Below are 21,402 nucleotides of genomic sequence, written 5' to 3'. Positions count from 1 at the left end.
TACCCTAGAGTACAGAAGCATGCAGCTGGTCGTCTGCCACCTCCACTAATACTGGAAATCCATCTCAGCCCCCAGCTTCTCATATGCTCTGCTGCTCCCTTGTTCCTCTGAGCAGACCTCATCAACCCTCACCTACAACACACAGTCAGCTGTGATCTATTGTTATTAATGCATCTATTAAAAACAAAAGGAAGTGTCAAGGCTGGATGAAGGATCTCTGACCTAGGCGTTAAGCACCACAATGCACAGGACTAGCATATAAATCACAAGTTTAGAGAAAAGTGCTCAGAAAGGGTCACCTCCTATGAGGAATTTATTAAATGCTGCCTCCAGAGACCAGCCTGATTTAGCACCACATAACCTATATTTCCACAATTTGCAACGATATTGTTACACAGGTTTATCTTCCCTCCACCCTGCTCTGCCATGCCAAGCAGAAGACACCAGGTCACCCAGCTCTTCTGACAATGGTCAGCAAGAGGCACAGTTTGTTCACAACTGTAAACATGCACACTGATCTGCACACAGTTACAGGGAGTTTGGGAAATTCCACATTTTTAACACTTTGCTGGACAAGTCAGGGAAGAAAATCCTTGCAATACCCAACAGAAAGCCAACTTGCCATGTGCTCTCAAGAGCAGTTGGAAAGGAAATCCCATTCCTGTCTTTGGGGCCTGTTCTCCTGCTGGTCATGGCAGAGCCAAACATTTGTAAATTCAAAGCTACAGTTGAAAACTGCACACACGTTTTTCACATCACGTACAGAACAGGCACAGCTTGTATCAGATACAAGCACCCACCGACCACTTAACCATGCTCAACAGCCAACACTTGAACTGGGAACAAACTTCAGTACTGCAGCAGGTCAAATGTGAATGCACCGTAATCACATGATACACGGAAGACTTTCAATCTTCCTCTGTTTTAATGTGCTCATTTTTAATGTGGTCAGCTTCTGAAGCTATGCTCCGGCAAGCACAACACGTTATCCGCCTTAACACACCTCCCATGCAACAGCAGCTACTGATTTATTTCCTCACACCTCACGCTCTCATCAGAGTCCATTCCTATTTCAAGCACCAATACATCTACAGGTTGCCAAGACAGCTGATCTGTGGAAAAATGGTTCAGAACTATTTGCCGTCAAAAGAAAACACGCTTTGTGCTGAGGAGTATAGCTACTTGTGCATTTTCCATCTACCTCTGGGTAAGGCAGCACCGGCTGCTAGTTAAAGCAGACAGGTTCTAATGGTGTGAAAGCTCTAATCGCAGTATAAGTCTAAACATACATATACACAAAAAGGAGGACTGAAAAAGCTCCACATCAGAACCCTGCAGTGACATTAGCACTTTCAGCTTTTCACACCACTGTTAAGAACTGCAAGCAGCCGCCAAAGCCAACAAGGTGCAGACAGCAGAAGGTACCCGATGGGCAGCACGCACCCTGCACAGCTGCTGCTACAGGCACTGGAGCTGCCGTCCCCAGGCTCCCACCAGCACTCTGCTGCCGGAGCACCCGCCCGTGACGTCGCTCACAATGACTGCAATGCAGCACTCGCGCGATCATCGCCCAATTTGTCTTCTGAGGCAGCAGCGCTGTCACTCATCCCCAGCGAACTCAAGGGCATGCCTTCAGCAGAACTAACCGACACGTTTCCTGTGTCCAGCTGCAATCCGTTATACAGCTGCTGGCATGAGGCATTAGCCTAGATTTCACAACAGTTTGTTTAAAGTAGGTAAAATAAATGACTCAATTAAAAAGATAGCCCCCAAAGAACTGGTTTTTGGTACAGAAGTAAGGACAGTGTAATTGGGTCTTGATGTAAGCAGTGTTTCTATCGTTAAGAAAAAATATCTGTCCAAAATAAGTGCTTAGTCTCATTAATCTGGTCACCTCTAAAAGGATCCAAAGGGCTGCAGGACAGGCACTGATAGAGCCACAGACAGGTTCCCCAGTGGGCAGCACGGGACGAACCAGTGGTATGAGTGGGATAGATTCTGTGCCATCTGTCATTCTACTATCCAGACGTAGTAAAATCCTACAGCAGAGGAAATGAGAAGCGCTTGTAACACTTCACAGAGAGATGAACTGTAGGATGTTAATAAAAACAGACTCATGCACAAGGAGTGCCTCACCTGCTAACCGGATTTGATAAAATGTAGTGGAGTTAGAGGAAAACCTAGGCATAAAATAATGAAGAAATGCACTCTGCTCCAGAGACACGGCAAGATACCTGCTATGAAAACAAAATTAAGCCTTACACTGTTCTAAAGCACTCGAGAAGGTGACTGAAACAGGTACAAATTAGCATCAGCAATTCCTCATCAAAGACCTGTTCATTCCTGCAGGCAGCTCTCACGAGTAAGGTCAGCAACTGCAGTGGGTAGGAGGACAGCGAGGATCCCCAGGGACATTTTCTCAACTGAGAGCCGTGTGTGTGTTACATCAGGCAGCGCGATGCAACTTCCTCTGAAGTTTAACTGGTGTTTTTTTGCAAAAGGAAGAAAAGGTAATACCAAAAGGCAGGAGTTGCTGAAAGTAAAAGGATCGTTTTTGCAGAAGGTGTCTTTCAAGGAGATTCTATCTTCCATGAGGATGCCTGGGGAGTCCTGCTATGGGTGGACATGTACCTTCCCATCTCACAGCTATGTACAGCTCCTGCACCAAAAATCAAAGTGCTGTGCAATTTGCTCATTTTAATGTAATCTCCTGTATGAATGCCACAATGTGTTGCTAAGGTCAAAGGTCAGCCAGGCAAGGAACCCCAGGTGAGGTGCCCTGCATTCTGTAGCCAGCAATACACAAGTGGTTGGAATGCTCAGGACTCACAAAGTACATATTTGCATTAAGCACGACTGGGGACAACCCTACACACAGTGCAAGGTCAGGGACAGGCGTGGGGATCAGGAGGTTGCTATCTACCCTACTCTTTCCATCCCTCCTATTAAGACAAAGAACCACTAGATTTGAGAATATGGAACTAAAAAGTTGGGTATAAAGAAGAAAATCCCACATGTGCTGTCAGACCATGGTCCAAACTCTGTAGATCACAAAATGGCTGCCCGCAGCCCAGACCTCTCCTCCACATAATGCTCTGCTATTTGACCTGCTTGTTGGCCAGCTGGTTAGATGTCAGCAGCTGTTAGGAAATATGCTGTTCCTGTGTTGTGCTCTCCTGAGCCATCGCTGCTGACCCTTTCCAAAAGCAAGGAAATGGTCCAGCTCAAAACATGCCAGAGGGCCATCAGTGTAGTACACCCAACACTTCCAAAAGGAAGAAACTTCTAGGCCTAGGGTGCATTCAGACATCAACTCAGTCACTAAAACAGGCAAACTCATTTACAGCAGGATATGTTTCCTGCTATAAAGCGCCCTTGTGTGGAAAATATTACAGACTTCCTTCCAGATCTATATTTAAATCGGAGTGATAATTCAATGCTGATATCAAGTAATATGACCACTGATTTCTTAAGTCAGCTAGGTGTTTTGATGCTTTAGTATTATTTTTTGTTAATGTATCCACAATTTTTCTTCTAACACCACCAGAAGTCTTCTCCACAAAAGCTGTACAGATGGACAGCACCTGTCCTGTGATGAATGTGATGCAGTACAAGCAGTGAGAACCACCAAGAAGCGCTATTTAGAGTTGTGCATTTGGTAAGAGAAGCGCATCCTCCCTGTCACTCTGAATGGCTCTTGTACAGCAGGGAGCACAGGAGGACACACCAGGCGAAGAGCCAAGCTGCCTCTCCATGAAACCTTCAGTGAGCACTGGGACAGGACAGCCTCGTCCAAGTGACACAGTTCCCCCGCCTGCCCTCACAGATGAGTTACCTCTAGAAACAGCCTGCTTTGGTCAGCCAGCAGCACCAGGACAGCCCTAAGATGCACGTGGCCCAGTGAAATTAAGGAAAATTAAGTCCAGATTACTGAACTGAGTGTAGGAAGTAGAATTTGAGCTCCGGTTTTACTCCTGGAATGCCCTGCAATGAACACAAATATCCAAGATTCAGATTTGATTTCCCACAAAAGACGAATGTCAAACTAGTGGTGTTTCTGAGGAAAACTGTGCAAAGCCAAGGTAACGCCTGTCAGCATGGCCTCTCATAAAGGACTGCATTGTGCTCCACAAGGTGAGAATGAAGGAAAACTGTGCTGAACCTCATCTTCAGATTCCTCAGGATCTTCGAAGAACGTCTTTCCCAATTTCCCCCAGTACCTTCAGACATAACACTATTACAATTTCTATGACTGTGACCTTTAAATGTTTAACTAGCAATCTACTCTTTGCAGTTAAGATAAAGCATCGGGTGATTAGCTTCACTATGAGTCACTATGCCCCTGTAGTGCAATTATTCAATTAGACACCTTAACAGCCTTCAGTTTTGTTCAGGATCTGCTTACTAGAGCCAGTCTCCTAGCTATGATTCTGTTTTGCTTCACAAGCTAAGCAGGGTCAGTTCAGGTCAGCACTGGACTGAAAGGGAGGTCTCACAGCAAATCCCAGAAATAGAGCCACTGTCTGAGCTGTGAACAAGAGCTCTGGGAGAAGGCCGAGTTTGTGTCTAGGTGTAAGTTGCAAACATTTAGTGAGCTACAACTGAGTCCCTGACTGCTCCCGATCACTGATCTCAAGGCACACACATGCCCACAGAAGCTGTGAATGCCCCATCCCTGGAAATGCTCAAGGCATGCCTGGGTGGAGCTTTGGGCAAACTCATCTAGTGGAAGTTCCTGTCCATAGCAGGGGCTGGAACTGGATGGTCTTTAAGGTTCCTTCTATATTTCAGCTGTTCACACTATCCTCCAGCTAAATCCGACACAGTATTCTCCATATTCTGCTCTTCCTCCTGTATAAGGGACTCTTCAAGTCTCACATCTCCAGAAATGGCTTCAGTGTGGTGGTCTGGGAACACCTATCCAGTTTCAGCCCAACCATCCCTCAGTGGATCTTCCAGTATCAGGATGTAGTTGGAACAGTTGAAAGTTTCTTGTCTAATAAGGGATGCACAACATAGTCTGAATTTCAGACGTTGTTCAGTAAAGTATCTGCAAATGTAACGTAATTTTTTGTCAGCCAAACCTCTTCTCCAACCTCCAGAGTAATTCGTTCTCCCCCATCAACAGCTTTATAAGCAATGCTGAAGAGGAAGAACATATCTCCTTCTTCCCCATAGCTGAGTCAGCAATGAGAACAGCAAACTCCCACAGCTTCGTGTAAGCCTGACGACCTCTGGATATCTGAAATTCTTCCATTTTTCTTCAGTAGGAGTTCTCCGAGCTCAAGTGCAGGCACCGGGTATTCAAATTGCCCCTCGGCTCAGGGGAACCAGCCCCTGATTTCTGCTCACATCACAGAGGGTTACAAAAATACAGAGATAAATCATCAGGAAAGGTAAGCACTCTGGTCTCCTTCAGCCCAACAGACAGACATGCTCACCAAGACTCAAATCTCCTGTTCAAAACCCATGTCGCTAGGCACACAGTTTAAGCTTTAAAAGTTACTTTTGCAAGTTTTAGCTTAAAACTTCTCTTTGGTCACCCTCTATTGCTCACTTCATAAAGTCTCAGGAATCTGTTACTGGATATAGCAGACCAAGATTTTAGCTCAGACACTATCTCCTCATGGGTTCAGATGTAGAGAACCCAGACTCAACCTCCACTGCCATGGAACTGTCCATTCAGGCTCCTAACAATTACAAAAAAAGCAAATGATTGGCTTTCACAGAAAACAATGAGCATTTTTTTTTCCCTTGGCCCATACTTGGATCAATCTTCTTAAATTAACCATTCTGTACTGTAGCTGTATTTATAAGGCTATGTTCAGCACGGTAGGGGCTTTTTTAATCAAAGATTAGACTAAACAAAAGTCTTATCGACACATCAGCCAGGGAGTTTCCAGGAAAATGTTTGTATCGTAAGTTCCAGCATGTATGCACATTACTTCATCAATATAAGCACTTTCATCCCTGTAAAAATTGCATTTTCATGAGGTGTTGCATTGCTATTCATGTACGTGTTAAAGCAGGACTTCTGATTACAGTGCTTACATCACTGCGACACAGAGAAGCTGTAGTTTGAGCCTAGAAAAGCTATACAACAAGAAGGTTTCAGTACTGGAACAACTATAGCAACAAGATTTACATCACAGACTTCTGTATCTATATGAGATGTTTCCTTTTACAGATGTAAAAACTAATTACTATTTTTTAAGAGTGAATTAAGACAGAAGAAATTCATCTTACATAGCACAAAGATAGCAAAAATAATAGTAAATAAGAGTAAAGCCATTGATCAGCCTTGTGACTAGAAAGCAAGGTAGATACAATCTTTGTGGCTTTCACTTAAGTCCAAAATCTCGTACTTCTTTGTAAGAAGGCCTTACAAAGAGCCTCTTATCTGTCATTACAATCTAGTACTTCAGTACACACAATAGCAGTGAAGGCCCAGCCTATGAGCACCACAGTTTCCTTCTGTTCTCAATTCTTCCAAAATGACTTTCAATGCTCAAATCTCTCAGCGCACCCACTAGAAAAGCCTGGTGAGTCACAACAAGCAATCTCAACTCCCAAATGCTTTTGACCTGTACAGAGCTGGGAAGTGCTTTTCCCACCTACAGCCTTCCTCCCAAGAGACACCAAGGGCTTTTCAGAACCTTAACTGGCGACTTTTGGTGTTTTCTACCTAAACAAGGTACACTACAGCTGTCACAAGTAGAGCTTTAGGGAGAAATCAGAATGAAGCACATGTTGAACAGCTATGATAGAAGAGGCTGGGGAACTTCCCTTTTTTAAGCAGCACATCTCACACGATGGGGCACAGGACACTGCAGTTCATGGCAGAAAGCTCCAACCTCTGGTTTCAGGAGGTTAAGAACCACTGTCAGCATAATAAAAGACACAGGCTGTGCTCTCACAAGTTCAGCACTTGGGAGTCTTGTCCTTCAAGAAGCACGAGTGACTGATGCTTGGTCAATTACTTCTCTATTAACATGCACCCAGGGACTCGGTAATGAGAACTTTTTTTTTTTCTTCCTGATTCAATAGAAAAGACATTGAAACATGTTTTAATCTACAACTCAGATTGATAAAACCAGCCGCCCAGCAGAGACAGTATATTTCACGAAGGCTTAATTCTCTTTGGAGTGCTCGAGAGCAGCTTTACTGCCTGCCGGATAAGGCATGTTTACAGCAGATCCTCCAAGCTGCTCAGCCTCCTGGATGAATTTAGAAATCAGACCAGAGGGTAGATTTGCAGAGCAGCAATTAGCACAGGAGATGATAAGAGGAGCAATGGACAAGAATAATTTAGACAGTGTCAACATAAGGTCAGGGGCCAGAGGGGCTGTTCAAATTTCTGGGCAGTTCATAGGGAGAAAAGACAGGAAGGATGAAACAAAGAAACTGTACTCTGAAAAGCCAAGTGTTCCCTACCCACCAGCTTGAGCAGCCTTAATCAGCTTTGCAAGATATCTTCCTATCCATTTCAGGGCCTTTTTTTTTTTTTTTTAAAGACAGGTAGTGGCCACTCCTGCGAGGTCACACCTCACACTGCCACCACCGTTTCTGTACCAGCACAAGATCTGTTGACAGGCAGAGCATTTCCCCACTCCCGTCTTCCTGCTAATGAGTCAGCAGCACATTAAGTGACACACTACCACCTTGATGGGGATCATCACCATGAAATGGCACCCAACAGCAGAGCAGATGGAAGAGCTGCTGTCCTTACCAGCTGGGTTCAATGCCTCCAAAACCCCTTTCAGAAGATCCCAATGTGGGTAATGCCTGCCAGCCCATCATCATTTCCATCACAAATGGACTACAGCTGCACTGAAACAACATTGCTCCATCTTCCAAAAGGGAGAAATCATTATAGACAAAATGACACTGCATTTTTAAGCAGACTTGCTTAAAAATAAAGCTGATGCCAGGGGAAGGCCAGAAGCCACTAGGCAGGGCAACTCCAATTGGGTTCTCCAGATCTCAACCAGAGCTGAGACACCAACCTCAGAGATTCCCCACCAGGTGCAAAGAGGGCAGGGAATTCATCCAATGGTTTCTGTAGGGCTTATTTAATGAAGTATCTTGATTTTTCAGGTTAGTAAGAACCACTTATTATCATTTAGGCTAAAGACAGAAAGCAGTACCAATACTGTCAGTACCAACACATAGATAGTACATAGTCCTCTCACTACCTATTCCAGGAAAATTCCAGAAAAACACACTCCTATTCCAGGAATTCAGTTTGTGAATGCAACCCAGTGTATACACAAGAACTGTACACTCAAGAGCATAAAAACTAACAAAAAGGTTCATTTACCTTATATAAACATTCAGTTCAAGTACTCTTCCTTAGGCTTGACTACATACAACAAAACACATGCAGATCTCTGTAAGGGGCTAAATAAGGTATGGACACATACATAAAATATGGGCAAGTCGTCTTGTTATGAGTATCTACTGGCTTTCTGAAAATGGCAAATGGACTCAGGAAGTAAAAAGTGGCTCAAAGTGTCATGTAAGATAACAGAACAAGCAAAACTGGAGTTTCTCTCAGGAGAAACAGACAGCAGTACAAACGTGCTGTGCTTTACAAGTCTCTGTCTTGCTCCTGTACAGAAACAAGGCCACCACATCATTTGATCTATAGGAGTGTCTGTAGCTTCAGTTCACAAGCAGACACTTCCATTTAACACAAACTAAGGTGCCTTCCTTACGGGAACACCTCCCCAGAAGGAAGAGGACAGTAACCAAATTTACTTCCAAAGGCCTTCAGTATGCTACAAAAGGAGCAACGTTCAGTCACCTACCAGTGTGTTTCCATCTAAACTGCAAAGCACACCTACAGAGCACTGGAGCTAATCTCATCTCCTAAATCATTAATTTCATAATTAATAATAATTTCATGATAAATCAACGGCTAGACAAACTAGGATTTAATGTGTGCAGAGCAAAACAAAAGATACTAAAGCTGTAATCATCTTTCCCATCCAAATGCATGTATTTTCTGGACCTGTACTCCAATCACAGGAGCTCATCTAGGCTCATTAGGAAAAAAAAAAAAAAAAAACAAACAGAAGGAAACATTAATTCTGAGGTCTCCATGTCGTTTCCATGCCCTCCAACAGTGGGTTCAGGCTCAACCTATGGCACATGAGGATTATCCTGGTTAATGCCCAGGTCCTCCAGCATGCAATGGATCTTAAAGAGACCTTTTCAGCTGGAAACTTCCAGATGCTGAACAGCGAGACAGGGCGTGAGTGAGGGGCTGGAAGAAAGCTGGTTAGCCACAGTGCTAACCAGAGAGGGATTATTGATTATCCTCTCCTAATCCCATGATTGAATGCCCAGGGCAAAAAAAAAAAAGAAGATTCCTATTATATATAGATAGATAGCTATTTAAAATCATTAACAGAGATTTATATCTCTGAGCTAGTCTTCCATTCTCTGGGGAAACCAGACAGCTGCATAATAAGAGACTGAAAGCTGCAATAAAACGAAGAAATGAGCTGCAATAAATCATTAAGCTAAAGCTCATAGCGTTTATCTGTAATGCCATGTCCCCACAATCTACAAAAGCAGATGTGTAACTTTTTTGTTTTTCTTTTATCAACAATTAAACTGTCATGTAGCTATTACAGAAGATTAAAACTACTTTTTAAAAGCACTGAGCATCGGGAGTTGCAGTTTCTTTTAATGAAAGGGATATTAGCATGCCAGTCCGAGTCATGCAACAGGAACTGGAAATAAAAATATATGGAAACAAACCCTTGAAGAAAGTTTTTCTGTTCGTTGCAGGAGAGGCCAGGCAGCAAGCCTGCAGCGAGGCAGACCCACGTCAGGAGCAGAAGTGAATTCCACAGCCAGCCCTGCTCCAGTCACCAGCACGGCTGAGAAAGTCAGACAGCCTTACGGGCTTTTCAGAGATCCAAGTGTGTTTTTTGAATCCTGTTTCCTTTTTTCAGACGAAGAATAGAGCAGGAAATTTCTCTGCTCCCTCAGGCTTGACATCCAAAAATTAGCATTTGTTTGTTTTACAGAACAGAACTAGCTCCGTCCAATTTAGACTCAATCTGTTAATCTACAAAGAAAGGTAAATAAATACTGAAATTATGACTAAGGGGGATTTCAGAAGGCCTGCACCTTACTACACTGGGGTTTTTTTTGGTCTTTTGTTTTGTTTTGTTTTTTGTATGTATTAATGAAAGCTTGCATTATTTTACTGTATTTCCTGCTGGCACAAATACAAAATTCAAAGCTGCTGTGTTTCTTTTGTCTGGAGCTGATAAAGTAAAGTGTAACTTCATGTTCAGTTCAGCCTGGGAGAACTGCTCTTTACAAGCTAATTTGAAGCATGATTTCCAAAACCCTGACCATACGAATCCACGAGCAAATCTCTCTACTGTTGTATGCAAGCCCTCAAATTACTGCTCTGCTCAAGTCCTTAAAGTACACCAAATTAACAACTTCGAGCCCACATGACTAAGGTTCAAAGAAGTTCAACCCTAGCTTATATAAGAGACAGAAAGGGTGTGTTTGCCTTTCAAAATAAAAAAGATAAATAACAGGGTCAGCAAACATGCTGCACAGTATTTAACAGGAAAAAGCTGGGAATGTAACAGGATTTGCAGCCTAAAACTGCTCCTGAAGGCAACAAACATGACATGATCATTCTGACAGCTGTGACAAATTAGGTTTCATTTGCCTGAGAGCTAGCCATGTTCATTTAAATGCAATTACTGGCACATCATGATCCCCACTCCAGAGAATGCACCCAGTCATCTGTCCAGACAGTGAAACAAAGCATCTTCTGCAGATCAACATGTTGAAATAGTTCTTCTGTAAAGCACACAGTCTTCAAAAACAGCCATTTGCTAATGGATGCCAACAGCTTCCTCAGGTGTCTACAGAGGTCCTCCTGCTCTTTTTCAATCAGTGGAGCAGCAAAATCTGACTGAGGTGCTTCAAACCATGCGTTCACTCACTCCCTGTGTTCCTGGTTGCAGAATGAAGTTGGCGTAGGAAAATGTACTACTTTAAGATGTCTATTCTGTCTGGCTCAATCCAAGAGATTTGAAAATATGGTTTTCATCTAGCTTAAAATATTATTTTAATGTTAAATGTATATTTTAGCTTTCTTAAGTGCTTGGCTATGTCTGAATTCAGTAACATACCTGGACATTCTGTGATCTTACCTAGGGCAAAATCCTGCACATATACCAGCTATTTCATGTGAATCCTTTCCTCAAGAGCCCTTGTGCTTCAGTCTCACCAGATTAGGAAAGCTCAGCCAGTTACACATACACCATCTGAATACATATAGTCAGTGAGTCTAAATTTGAAGAATAAAAATTCCAGGACGTGGCCATCAACTTCCTCGAAAATTCTTAGATAACATCACGTGTCTACTCCATTCAGTAATGTCACAGCACATCTGTCATTTTTGTTCATGACGAGCTTTCTTTTGAAGCCATTCCTGAGCAGGACCTTACAAGCCTAAGCTACTCTGCAGGCAGGAATGCAGGAGTCCCGTACAGCCTCGCTGCTCAGGCACCAGCTGTCTTCCAGCCTGCAGCAGCAGCAACAGGTGTTCTCTGTTTTTCTTCTCAAGAGAAAGTCCCAGTCACTATCTTCAGTGGAATGCAACAAAACAGAGCAGCATTTAGGGCCTGATGGGATCTGCATTCCTCTCCAAGCAAGTGGGAAAGACGCCTTCTGCTGCATCGCGCTAAACTGAGACGTATTCAAGGAGTAAATGGCCTCTGTGTACGTGCACTGGAACATCTCCATGAAACCATCACTGCAAAGGCAGTTTTTTCACTTTTGCAAGGACAAGTTGGTTTATCAGCAGGTGCAGAGTGGTACGTTTGCTGCAACAAGTCACTGACAGGATGCTGCTGAACCTTCACTGGCAGCAGCTGATTTCTATTCAACATTTCTATATAGGGAGAATCTTCAAAGTTGCTTTATGTCATTATTTCTTCCTTTTTCAACTCCACAGTAAGCCAAAATAGCTTAAATATCTGAGATAAAGATGTGCAAGAGAAGAATGAAAACAACACGATTAAGAAAAGCAAATGGTAAGGATGAGGAAAACCATGCAAATGGATTTTTGATAAAGAACTACAGTGTAACACATGACTAAAGACCACATCAGTGAGACATGCCACCAAAATCTTCTGAGAAATACTTACCAATGAGGCATCACACAACTGAACGCCTATTTCAAAATGAAACCAAGTTTGTTTCTGATCTTCAAAGGCTTATAAATGTGTTAATCGCTGCTCACTGTGTGCAGTCCTGCATGTTCACAGTGAATTAAGAGAAATGAGGGCTTCAATAATGGAAGGCTTGCAGCTTAACTGATTCCTACATGGGAGCCCTTTTCACCCTGCTGTACGCTGCTGATATTCAGATAGCAGCTTTCTCATGATGGGGATGGATTGCAGCACCTAACACGCTTGAAACAGGAATACCATTCGAGCAATAAAACAGCTGCCCAAAATCTAGTCGTGTCATCCATGTTTACAATGTAGAAGTTATGTTCGCCCTGATAAACACAGCTTTTGAAAAGGTTATTTCAGCAAACAGAAAAGGTTAACCTCATCCTCTGCTGCACGCACGTCAGCCTATTGGCAAGCACAGCCCGTCAGCACCCACTGAGCTGCCAGGGCAGCGTGGCAAAAGCACTGAGGACGGCCCCCAGATTGCACAGACCTGCCCCAAAGCCCTGCCACAGCCTGCCAGAATGGATTTTAAAGCAGTGAAATCAGAGGTAAAATCCAGCTTACCTTACCATGTACTACAGTCACTAAAAACGAAAGAGATGAGTTCTACCCTCTGCCTGCTTTCATATTAATTAATTCTACCTACGCAGCTGAAACACAGCAATGTACATATTCAGCATGCTATACTGCTGAGAACTGGACCCAGGTAATCTTTACTTCTTGATTTTCTACTTTGTTTTCTTTACAACACAGGATGCCCAGGAGGGCATGGCAGTGTCACACCAGACACAACCAGCAGCACTTGCCAGTTACTCTGCTGCCTGAGAGGTGCACCTGCAAAGCTCAGAGCAACCGTCTCGCACGTGGGCAGGCACGGTGCCTGAAATGTAAGAGGTCATTCCAGCAAACGTGAGAGGAACCAGAGTGCCTCTCCCAGTTGCCTGGCAACACTCCTTTACCTTATATTCATTTATATTTATATTATTTGATACACTCATCCTCAGGTCTCAGCCAGGGCTCTCCCTGAGGTGAGGCTCTCATTTACAGTCGTTGGGGGCTGTTTGCTTTCCCTAAACCTGCTGGAAACAAATGAGTTCTGCTGAAAAGAGCACAAAACTCGAGAGCTTTCTGAGAGCCATTGCTGGGATGGGTGCTCTACCCTCTTCAGCCTCAGCTCTGCGTCACTGTGTGCATTTTGCCACTCTATTTCTCTATAAGCACCTCTCACGGTCGCTGCCTTTTGTCAGCATCCAGACAAACAGGCAGTGCATTTCATGAAGAGATGGGCTGCACCGACTGCTAGCTAAAAATATCAGGCAATGGGATGCTACTGTGGTATTAAAAGCACTTTTACACTTTTTTCTTTTTTAAATAAAAGATTCGAGTTTATTCCCTTGTCAATAAAAACAAGGCAACTTAAAATTCAGAAGGGCCTTGACTTGCTTTTCCAAATTAAAGAAAAAAAAAAAGTGTTCAATTATTCATTTCTGGGGAGAGAAATACCACCCCCGTTCCACTTCCCCATTTAAAGAAAAGAAAACATAATCAGTGTCCACACAAAAAACACCCTAAAGCCCTTAGGGCATGTTTTGAAGAAGCTATTTAGAGTAAGGAACATGAGCATTCTCTCTCCTTGTATTTATAATGAGGCTCCACCATCCCCAGGAGCTAATGCAGAATGAAAATGGGTCACATATCTAATTAGCACTATTGAAGCGTGAAGCCCAAACATCCCTGAAATGTAATAGATTTTTTCTTAATAACTTCGGCTTCATTAGAATATTCCACGGTCACCTATGTGAGATGGCAGAAGCTTCAAACCAGGTACCACAAAGCAGGGGTGTACCTGGCATCATGCTGCTCTACTACTGGGGAAGGGGAAACAGCCATCGTGAAAAAATTCCATCAGCTAACAAACAAAGTGATTAGTCAGTTAGCACAGCCTGTTCTTTAATTCACATTTAAACATTCATGCCTGCTGCTCACTCTCGCCTCCCAGAGCTCAGGCAGACTCAGCCTGCTGACACTGCAAGAAGCATAGCAGCTCAGCTTGGCCTTCCAAAAAGGCACTGAGCAAAGGCTGCCATGTGCAGCACCACTGGCAGTGTGACAGGACCTTGCACTCCACTTCCATCACGGTCAACAGGCCCTACAGGCCACTCATCCATGAGGATCTGGAAGTCACTGCAGACTTCTGGAGAAGAAATAAAATGGGGGAAAAAAATAAGGAGGGTGATTAGTTGAGCCTGCAGCTGTCTACTCTACATATCAGACATCACAAAGTTCACGTTGCTGCATAGAGAAGTCCCACAGCCACGCTTCCTAACCATCTCATCTCCCACCAGACACCAAGCCCTGCTTCCCAGCCCAGGCTGCCCACTCACACACATTACTCTTATACAAATGTATGTGTTTTCCACAGTGTTTTATACCATGACTTCGAGGTCCTGAAAAGCACCTTTTGAGGAGTTAAGTGCATACAGCCAGAAACAGCCCGAACCAACACCACCAGAAACCATTTAGGGCAGAACAGAAATAGTAGAGGGGAGGCTTTCAATGGAAAATGTGGTGAGAATAGAAAGCAAGAGAGCAAAAGCCCTGTCAGCACATTTCATAGGCAGTCTTTTTAATGAGGAGATAAACAGATAAAGCTTTCAATCCATGTATGGAGGGGTTTTTTTGTTTTTGTTTTTAATTTGAAAAGAAGCTAACCAAGCACACAGGATTCAACAGAAAACAAAAGCTGAACAAAACATTTTCTGTCAAGGCCTAAACAATCTGAAAAGTGTCAATTCTCTGGCCTCAAAGAAAGCGAGGATTTCCCCCACTCCCTACCTAACCTATTTATTTTCTTTAATTAGCTCCTCCTTTCAGCTGCCTGGCTGGGTAATGAAGCTAACAAGCATATACCAAACCCAGCCCCCAGCTCTGCGCAGGACCCCCCAGCTGTGCTGCTGCAGCATGGGGAGGCACAGGAAAATCCTTAGGGCTGGCTGCATTCTGCCTCCTCCTCGTATGCACAGCACAGCCTGCAGACTGCTCTCGTGTTATCAAACAGGCGTGAGAGTGCACGAAACAGGCTGCTGCAACAAACACATCTGAAAAATATTTTCCTGAGAGAGAAAGCACAGGAAAATACTTAAAATATATATAAAAATTAATAGAAAATGGAGCTCGCTTATTAGTGAGATTGAGGCACTATGTCAGTATACCCATTCGTATGCTTCCCTTTTTTTGCCCTGCTCAACACAGATCCGTGCCCCACAGCCTGGACCCAGTCCTCCCCAGCTGCCAGTCAGCCCCACCAGTGCCACCACACCTCGTTACCATCACTGCCAGCTACAGCACCTGGCATCCTCGCCACCACCTGGTGTGTAAAGCAGTCAGCTCACCAAGAACATGTTACATGCTGCTTAAATCTGATGCAACACATTTAAACCAAGTGTGCAAACAGAAAGCCAGCATCCAAAGGACAACATGAAACTATTAAGCAACAAGATGGATTTCTTCATTTGAAGACAATTTTAAAGGCAGAAATGCAGAGAAGCAGCTTTGCACAGGAAAGCCCCTCTCTCCAACCACTCTGCAGCAACAGTGAACTCCTCTTCCCTCCATAACACGGGGTGACCACCTCTGACAGCAGTAGGAGCTCATCTCCAGGGCTCATGGGTCTGTCCCGTGCCCGCTGACACTCACCTCATGAGTGCAGCCTTCAAACGAGCCAGACCCTGCAGATGGCTGAGGAGGCTGAAAGCCAGAAGTCTCCAACAAAAAGCCCTACATCCTCTGTGCTATGCTCTTGTGGACAGCTTGAATACCTTAAAATGCCACATACAGCAACTCCAAAAATAAATGATTTAGGGAGATTTGTAGCACTTAAATCAGTCAGAATCCATCCTGAGCATCGCTACAGCTTTAAATATTTAGCATCATTCTATTCCCACTGTTAGAAGAAACTGGATAAATACAGCTACAGTCCTTTCCCTAGACATGGTGAGACCACAGCTATACAGAATTTAAGAAGGGAATGAAAAAATGTTTAATATGTAAAATCCAGACAAGAGTTGATCATACACCATCTCAACAGAAAATATTGTTTGAGGGTTTTTATGTTTCAGAGACTTTATTCCAGATCAGCAGAAGAAAACCATATCCCAAATAGGCAGCCACAGAAACAAACATATATACATTTAAATATGAGATGTCACTGACAGACTTTTTCAACAAACTGCAACTTACTGCATGTTCAACCATCCTGAACAGTTCCCAGGGACCTTTTTCTGTAATAGTATCCAAGATCGGCAACTGTCACCATGTTGGAAGCAGCACAATTAATAACCTGATACCCAGGCGGTACCCACCATGCCATTCAAATCATGTAGCTTCTTATTTCGAGGCAGTGAAGGAGGGCTGAAAACACTGCCTCCTGCATATTTAAATACAGAAAAGTGACATTAAATCATTGCCTACATACCAGGCGAAGTCTAAAGCCTAATGCAGTTCCTCATTTACAGTGGCTGTTCCAGAAAGATCTCTAAGTCATGGAGGACAGAACAAGCTAAGAGAAATGGCCTCGTGTATCCCAGTTCAGAACAGTGGTTGGCCAATTCAGCACCAAACAGGAACTTTTTCTTGTATCCTAACCCCAGTTTTGAAATATACCCTGTACTGCCTTTCTCCAACACCCCTTCAAATTGGAAAGCTGACTCTGGCATTGAGAAACCAGTGTGTGCTACTCATTAAATTTTTGAAAAGGAATTCAACAGTTAAGCACTTTTTATTTTTAACTGGGTAGATACTGGTCCAGAGCATTCACCTCTCACTCCCATCGATAAAGGAATCTGCTAGTGGACTTCAGCCCCACTCACTTTCATGGCATGTATCTACAGCAAAGAAGTTTCTACACAGATGGCAAATTTCCAGCATTCTCTTTCAGGCCTCTCATCATGAAAAATACAGAAATATTCTTTAAATATTATATGAACCTGAGCCATAACTGTAAGCCAGAAATAGCTGTGCTCTCCAGATAACATTCAGCAATCCATTTTCTCCTTCCCTGGCCTGCTGGCTGCTCTCAGCGCCATCAGCCAAGTCTCTCCTTTGTTTCTTGTGCTTCAGTCTCTTCCCACCTTTCCCCTCATCTCTCTCCCTCTGGCATTTTACAAGCCTCAGTCCCCACTCTTTTTGCCCCCTGCACTCTAATCATCTTCATCCCGAGGGAACAAATACCCACTGAAATAACTTCACTACCATCAGCAGGAGTGCAGCATCCTCAATCCTGGAAAATCTGTTTTCAGCATTCTCAAATGTAAACACAAACTAAACATCTTGACGTGGATGACTCATATTAGCTATTCTTTTCAGTCCTGTTCCTTGTCTGAACAATCTTGAACCAGTTCCATTTCTTTTGATGATGTTCAGGCACTACTTGAAGTGAAACGCTGCCAAAACAAGGCAGGCTGAAGCTCTGCTCCAGCCCCGTGGGCAGCAGACGCTGACACCTGCCCCACAGCCCCAGCTATGGGCCCTGCCTCCCACTTTAACCCTTTCTCCACATCATTCCATTCAGACTGTGCTTAAGTTTCACGGATTCCTTCCGAAAAACTGCAAAGATGATGTTTCTCCCATCCATAACTCTTAGCATTACCAAAATGCCATCTTAGTTAACTGTCTCCTCTTTGGTAAACGTACTGTTGCTCTGTTCACTCTTGTTTGCCCCACTTTAGCTTCACCAGTGCTCTTAAAATTATTGCATTCCTCCCATTTTTGCACTATTTTGACCCTCACAGAGTACCCTGAGCCATTAAGGCTGCAGTTTTACATCAACCCACCAGTCTGGATGTCAATGGTCATCTGCTAAATTCACAACACATACCATCATGATTTTTCCTCTAATGAACTAACCGCTCATCTTGTCATCTCCAACACAAGTCTGTCTTTCCTCACAGCTTTGCTGATAGGTAAATTTTAGTCGTTGCCTATTATATTGGTACTGTTATCATGGTTGTACACTGTAATGATATGCTGGAAAAAAGCTTTCTCTGGTTTCAGCACTGTACAGTCTTAACTCAATACAAGCCAAAGTAACCCTACATTTATTAAAGACTAGAAACCAAATAGCTCAAAAGCATTCCCAAATATTATTGTAACTGAAAATACTCCCAACTATTTCATAAAAACATTCCCTGCCTGATAGCCATGTTTTACTTCTGAAGTATGTCACTAACAGCAGGACTGATACTAGCATATGGCACAGACTGCAGCGGTTTGAAGTTGCCAACAAGTTTAAACGAACAAATTGTACAAATTGAACTATAAGTAAAAATTTCTTCCCAGAAACAAATACTGACATTAGACGCAAAATATGAAAATGCCAAGCCAATACAAACACTGAAGGAGACAAAACAAAACCAGGCACGAATTCCATTTTGGCATAAATGGCAACAGGTTTCTGCCTGGATCACAAAGCAGCACTTCATTTCTGACAAACAAAATCTGTGTCCTTCCAGGTACATGGGCACGCGGATGGACAGGGAGGATGATGGAGAGCTGCATCCCCCTGCCCTGTGCCTAACCAGGCAGATGCTCCTCGGCCTTTCCTGCTGGTGGTTTCATGGCTTCACACTGAGCAATTCCTTCGGGCAGCTCTTCATGGCGAATACTGCACAGGCAGATTACAGGCTCTGTGAGTGGACAAGCCTTCAAGGCAAAAGCTGGAGAGTGCAACTTCAATGTTACCGACTTCCTTTGATGTGACCTATAGGATTAACTGTAGTCTTGGTGTGACTAAATGTGTTATTTGCAATCTCTATTGCACATGAAGGAAAACATAATGACCCCCCACTTTTCCTTCTTCCAGGCTATCAAAAGATGGGGCACAAAATAGCTGCACTATACACTAACATTATTTCACACCAATGGGTGACTTCTTCCCTTGTTTGAATGGATACTGAAGCAAAACTTGATCTATCAAGAAATTAAATTGCAGGCACCCTGACCAGTAATTCCTGCAAGTGAAACACATTCTCTCACCCTCAGCTCCATGTGAACTGCTGCCATGCACTATAAAAGCAACTCCATTTGCCTATGCAGACAAAGCAGACAGAATGGAGCCCTCTCCTGAGTACAGCCCTTTGAGTTACCTAACCTGAGCAACTCAAATTAAAACATGTAGAACGAAAGCAACGAAGTCTTAAAACATTGTCATTACACTTCCCAGCCAAAATGCAAAATCTCTGCATTTGCACTGCAAGCTCTGGCTGCAGTAACCTACCCTCCAGGAGCATGCTGAATACAGAAGAGTTATCAGGATGCTTAATTCTGTTATGGGATGCAATCACTACAGGCTAACACGAAATCTGGCCACCACAGAAGAAGAAAGCAGCTAGGCACGTTACAAATAACCAGATCTTATCTTGTGACCTTTTTAATCAGTGGCTAAAGAGCAGTTTATCTCAATGGCAGATCATCATTATAACCAAGGTTGCTCCATCAAAATCTTCCAACAGTCCAGTCTAATATTACATCAGCCAGTCAAGTGAGGACACAACCACCTTACCTTCTCCTTAAATTGAGATTTGCAAAACTGGAGCAGATCCTTAGGACTTTTTATGCTGCACAAAGACAGCTACCATCTTCACACATCAATAGCTGTAGCACTGACAGCCTTAAGTGACCCAGGACCAGGCTGTCCCAAAGACACTCTCTATGGGGCTGCTCTACACCACTGACCAGGATTTGGGTGTCCTGCAAAGGGTTAACAGCATCTAATTCAGATGGGCTCTGGCCTCTTTAAGTCCCTTCTAGCCATATTTTCTAGAGTTAACTTTCAGAACTTGAGGCAGGGCATCTCATCCATATGTACCCTGGCTTTACCTCAGCTTGAGAGCTACAAGCCATGAACTTTTGCTTGCCAGCATGTGAGGACTAGATGTGAAACCACCCACTCCAGGCAGCATAGCACCATTAGTCAGAAGATAGCAGCAAAAACCAGGACCTCAAGAATGCACAGACCCCTAAGTGCAGGCAGATACTTTTCAGTTTAATTGCTTTCTGTGTTCTCCAGATTACCCCAAAGTCATTTATCCCAGTCCACATTCCTTCCACTGCTTGCTCATGGTAAGTACCTGCTTACTTAGCTGCCCCTAGTCACGTAGGCAGCTTGCAAAGCTCCCTGTGCAGCCTGGAAATAAAGCAGCTCCTCCTAAAGCTGATTCCCAGCAACATCACACCCTGCCCCATGGCTCAGAGCAAACGCATTCAGGACTGCTGACAGGCCACAGGGCGTTTTAGGAAAGGATAAAAAGCAAAACCACCCCATACAAGCACTTTGTGAACTCCTAGAAGAAAACCTTTGTGAGTGTAAGAAATGGGAAATCCAGTGCCTCAACCACTCCTTTGAGCTGTTCCCTTGTGCCAGGGCCTGAAGGTTTGGTTTTGCCTCAGCACAGCCACTATCTCACGCCCTCACAGCAGCTGGGCCCAGGGTGGAACACAGCAGAGTCCTGCGCCCGTGACTGTCTGAGTTCAAACTGCATCACAGAAGCTTAGCCACCTAGCTCCTAGCAGAAGCTGTAACATATCCTCAGGGTGCATTGGTCTATTATCTGAAATGTGGCAGTTTGCAGGAAGGGAGCTATGGGTGTGCAGGTTGCCCAGCAGCACGGACAACACCAACTACTACCTGCTCTGTCCCCGGCAAGGCTCCCGAGACAGGAAACCCCACCATTTAGACCTCTACTTGATCAAAGTGTGGGGATGATTTTTTACACGCATGGAGATGCACATATTTTATTATTATTATTATTACTATTTCTGTTTAAACCAGCCTTGTACAGCCATTTGTGCCACACACACTGGAACAGCCTGGATGTAAGAACCAAACTTACTTTCAGTTCTCGATTGCAGTTACCCAACATTAAGACCTGCTATTAGTCAGATGCAGGAACTCCATTTTTCATAGCAAGCAACCCATCCCTTCCGTCCAAAGCACAAGCAGCTATGACCAGACAAGGTGCAGAGGGCACAAAACCTGGGCACTGCAAACATACACATCACACATTTCATCGAGACAGAACCACAAGTGCTACAGCAAAAACCAATCTCTTGTGCCTGTTTGTCACTGCCTGCATTTAAGTCTGTTGCAGCCTGTCAAGTATCTGGAAGCTCTTCCTGC

General features: G+C 43.8%; 1 protein-coding gene across 10 annotated transcripts in view; it reads right to left on the bottom strand.

Annotated features, from left to right (window-relative positions):
- MTSS1 (MTSS I-BAR domain containing 1) overlaps positions 1-21,402 on the bottom strand; it is a 113,692-nt gene that overhangs the window by 40,432 nt on the left and 51,858 nt on the right. The gene's annotated exons all lie outside the window — the stretch shown is intronic.

The sequence above is a fragment of the Cyrtonyx montezumae genome, unplaced genomic scaffold (genome assembly GCF_038088225.1).
Source record: "Cyrtonyx montezumae isolate F1298 unplaced genomic scaffold, pur_monq_1.0 scaffold_8, whole genome shotgun sequence".
NCBI classification, from domain to species: domain Eukaryota; kingdom Metazoa; phylum Chordata; class Aves; order Galliformes; family Odontophoridae; genus Cyrtonyx; species Cyrtonyx montezumae.
This window is presented reverse-complemented; position numbering and strand designations above follow the sequence as displayed.